Source organism: Mauremys reevesii, linkage group 12 (genome assembly GCF_016161935.1).
Source record: "Mauremys reevesii isolate NIE-2019 linkage group 12, ASM1616193v1, whole genome shotgun sequence".
NCBI lineage: Eukaryota > Metazoa > Chordata > Testudines > Geoemydidae > Mauremys > Mauremys reevesii.
In genome coordinates, this window is record NC_052634.1 from 43193812 (window position 1) to 43198282 (window position 4471).

General features: G+C 45.9%; 1 pseudogene; it reads left to right on the forward strand.

Moving 5' to 3' along the window:
• Window positions 1-2168: 2168 nt before the first annotated feature.
• LOC120375427 lies at window positions 2169-3471 on the forward strand (annotated as a pseudogene).
• The last annotated feature ends 1000 nt before the right edge of the window (window positions 3472-4471 follow it).

Genomic DNA, 4471 nt, shown 5'->3' on the forward strand with positions numbered 1-4471 from the left:
CTTGCACAGTGTCCGTCTGTGTGTTCCCAACATATATGTGGGTATTTCAATCCTTCACAAGCAAGGTGTTCGCATCTTCAAACACCTGGGGAACCAGTCCTGGGAATTCACTGGTTTATTAAGTGACACTCTATGGAATTGAGAGACATTTTATATTATTATTATTTTATTATAAATACCAATATGATGAAATTGCAATGAATCGTGCTAGATATGCCATGTAAGGTGTCAATGAAAATGTTATGATTTTCCAAGTTTGATAATCTTGTGTCTATCTTTGTATTGTGAGTTATATATATGTAGGGTATATCTGTATTCCAGACTTGTGTAGTGTTTCTGAGTGACACCCCCAGACATATTGGCATCAGTGCTGCCCAGCCTGTTCGATGGCCCATCCGGGGTCATCAGCTGTACAATGAACCCATTGAAAGGATCAAGGGGAGACACCTATTGAGTCAGCAAGACATGCAGGGATATGCCTGTGTACTGAGACCTCCAAGGCTTTTCCATGCCATGTGCTGTGAAGCTTGTGTTTGGGACACAGGAAGTAGAAGCCACTTGGCAAAAGGAATATAAAGGGCAGCTGCATCATCTCCATTTTGTCTTTAGTCCCTCTTCCTACCTCTGGAGCAACTTCTACAAACTGAACCCTGGAACAAAGGACTGAATGATGTGGGGAGGGATAGCTCAGTGGTTTGAGCATTGACCTGCTAAACCTAGTATTGTGAGTTCAATCCTTGAGGGGGCCACTTAGGATCTGGGGCAAAAATCATTACCAGAGAGCCTTTCAAGCCAGAAACTCACCAATACTGCTAAGAACCAGATATATAGATTTCTGAATGTATCTGACTGTTTTCCCATTTTAACAACTTCCTTTTTCTTTCCTTCTTGTATAATAAAACTGTAGTTGAGATGCTTTCTTGCTTATAAACCTTTAGTTTAGATGCTAAGGACTGGCTGGCATCATAGTATTCTGGGTAAGATCCAAACCTATACAGACCTGGTAATGTGGCTGACTCTGGGGTCAGAAGAACACTTTGTTTATGTGAGCAGAGTTTTTAAATAACTTCACTGTGCCGGACCTAGGTGCTGATTGGGAGTCAGAGAACTGGAATGCAGTAAAGGGGGCCGTGTGATGTCTTTTTTCAGTTTCTCGATAACCAGTGTGGGGGATCAGAAGCACACTTGGTGACTGATCGGTGAATTTAACTTCCGTGTTAACCACCAGTTTTGGGAGCATCTGCTCTCCGTTTTTCAGTCTGCCCTGATCTTGGCATTTTCAGTGTGGACTGCCCCAGGCACACTGGGTCACAGTAAGCACTGAAGTTAAATTAATAGTGTTTTTTATGACACAGTCATATGAAATCAGCTGAACTCCTTTGTTTTCTTTCATCTGAGCAGGGTTTCCAGTTTCCAAACCTCATATAATCTCCCATCTGGAACAAGGGGATGAGCCATGGGTCCCAGACCTCCAGGGTTCAGAGGAAAGAGAGATCCTGAGAGTTCCCTGCACAGGTGAGGAAAGATTAAACCAACTCAGAATCTGTAAGTGCCTGAAGGAAACATCTGGGATGCCCTACAAAGCCCTTGGAAGGTTTCTCAGTTCATTATTGTCCCTAGCAGGGGTTGTATCCTCAGGGTAAATATAGCTCATGGCTTCCTGTAGACACTAGCAGACACCAGGCAGTAGCTTCCTCCCTTTCCCCTGTGAGTTTGGATGGGATGTGAGGGCCGAATTGATCCCCTCCTCTCTCCTGTTTGGGGAAGAGTTTGGGGGAGTTCAGTTCCCGATTTTTATTTGACGTCTCTCCAGCACTTGTTTTGGTTTGGCCTTCCCCTTTCCATCCCTGTTTGAGGTTTCTGTCTCTATCACAGCAGGTGACGCAATGGTATGTGAGAAAGAGGAGCAGAATTCTCAGCAGGAAAATGTTGAGAAAGTGGCTAAACACAGAGAATTATCGCAAAGGTCGAAAAGGAATGTGTCCTGGAGTCATGAGCAGGGAAAATCCTGTGAGATTCAGCACAGACCAGAAAGAGAGCAAGGAAACCAGCCAGAGGAGAAAATGGGTAAATTTATTTCCTGTCGGGGAACTCAGAAAAGCGTCAAGGAAACCACAACACAGCAAGAAGTCCTCATGGGAAAGAGGAAAAATACATGCACTGAGTGTGGGAAAACCTTCACTTGCAGCTCAGCCCTTTCTAAACATCAGAGAATCCACACAGGGGAGAGGCAGCCCTATGAATGCAGTGAGTGTGGGAAAAGCTTCATTAGCCGTTCAGGCCTTTCTAAACATCAGAGAATCCACACAGGGGAGAGGCCCTTTTATTGCAGTGAGTGTGGGAAAACCTTCACTTTCAGCTCAGCCCTTTCTATTCATCAGAGAATCCACACAGGGGAGAGGCCCTTTTATTGCAGTGAGTGTGGGAAAACCTTTAGTCGCAGTTCAGGCCTTTCTAAACATCAGAGAATCCACACAGGGGAGAGGCCCTATGAATGCCGTGAGTGTGGGAAAACCTTCAGTCGCAGTTCAGGCCTTTCTAAACATCAGAGAATCCACACAGGGGAGAGGCTCTTTGATTGCAGTGAGTGTGGGAAAACCTTCACTTGCAGCTCAGCCCTTTCTATTCATCAGAGAATCCACACAGGGGAGAGGCCCTATGAATGCCGTGAGTGTGGGAAAAGCTTCATTAGCAGTTCAGGACTTTCTAAACATCAGAGAATCCACACAGGGGAGAGGCCCTATTATTGCAGTGAGTGTGGAAAACCTTCACTTGCAGCTCATCCATTTCTGTTCATCAGAGAATCCACACAGGGGAGAGGCCCTATGAATGTCATGAGTGTGGGAAAAGCTTTATTACCAGCTCACACCTTTCTAAACATCAGATAATCCACACAGGGAAGAGGCCCTATGAATGTCATGAGTGTGGGAAAACCTTCAATTACAGATCAATCCTTTCTCGACATCAGAGAATCCACACAGGGGAGAGGCCCTATGAATGCAGTGAGTGTGGGAAAACCTTTATTACCAGCTCAGACCTTATTAGGCATCAGAGAATCCACACAGGGGAGAGGCCCTATGAATGCAGTGAGTGTGGGAAAAACTTGACTAGCAGCTCAGGCCTTTCTAAACATCACAAAATCCACACCGGTGAGAGACCTTATAAATGCAGTGAGTGTGGGAAAACCTTCAATCACAGCTCACACCTTCTTACCCATCTCAGAATCCACACAGGTATGCGACCCAATGGAAGCAGTGAGTGTGGGAAAACCTTGTCTTGCCACTGAGCCCATGTGAGCCATCAGAGAATCTGCAAGGGGGATCAACACCATAAACCCTCTAGGGCTGTCACTACTTTAATACTTTCCTGATTCCCACTTTTAAAAGCAGTTTGAAGCACCGATATCCCTCAGCTTGTCCAGATGAGTGAGTGGCCTATTTTTGCATTTTGCAGTTTGACCTCTTTGAGGTGGACTCATTTATCCTTTCTATCAACTCCATTCTCCCATGAGTAATTCGAGTGTGCCCTTCCTATCAGGAACCAGGGAGCGTCACATTTATACCATTCCTCCTATTGCAAACTTATTGTTAGAGTCACCGGTGTTACAGATTGTATCATTGCCAGTTGTTCTCATGTTGTGCTGAAGAGCAGTTATCATGGGAACTTTTCATATGACATTTAAATGAAGAGCAGGGGCAGGAAAAAATTGTCATTTCAGCCTCTGTGATACTGGAAGGAGATGTAAAAAGCGACAAAGTCCTGTGGCACCTTATAGACTAAAATACGTACTGGAGCATAAGCAATGTACAAAAACCTGTAGAACACTTCAACCTCCCTGGACACACAATAGCAGACTTAAAAGTGCCATCCTGCAGCAAAAATACTTCAGGGCCAGACTTCAAAGAGAAACTGCTGAGCTTCAGTTCATCTGCAAATTTGACACCATCAGCTCAGGACTAAACAAAGACTGTCCCTGGCTAGCCAACTACAAAAGCAGTTTCTCCTCCCTTGGTGTTCACACCTCAACTGCTAGAAGAGGGGCCCATCCTCCCTGATTTAACTAGCCTTGTTATCTCTAGACTGATTCTTGCCTGCATATTTACACCCGCCTCTGGAAATTTCCGCTACATGCATCTGACGATGTGGGGATTCACCCACGAAAGCTCATGCACCCATATGTCTGTTAGTCTACAAGGTGCCACAGGACTCTTTGTCCCACTTTGCAGATCCCGCCTAAGGCCCGGTCGACCCGCGGGGGGGGGGACTTTTGACCTGTACAGACGCCGCGGGATCAAAGTCCGCGGCTCCCATTGACTCCGCCACCACCGCTTATGTGGTGGAGTTCGAGTCGACGGAGCGCGTTCGAGTTCGAACTATCGCATCTAGATTAGACGCGATAGTTCGAACTCCGAGAAGTCGAACGCTACCCGTCGACCCGGCTGGTAAGTATAGATGTACCCTAACAGAGCTA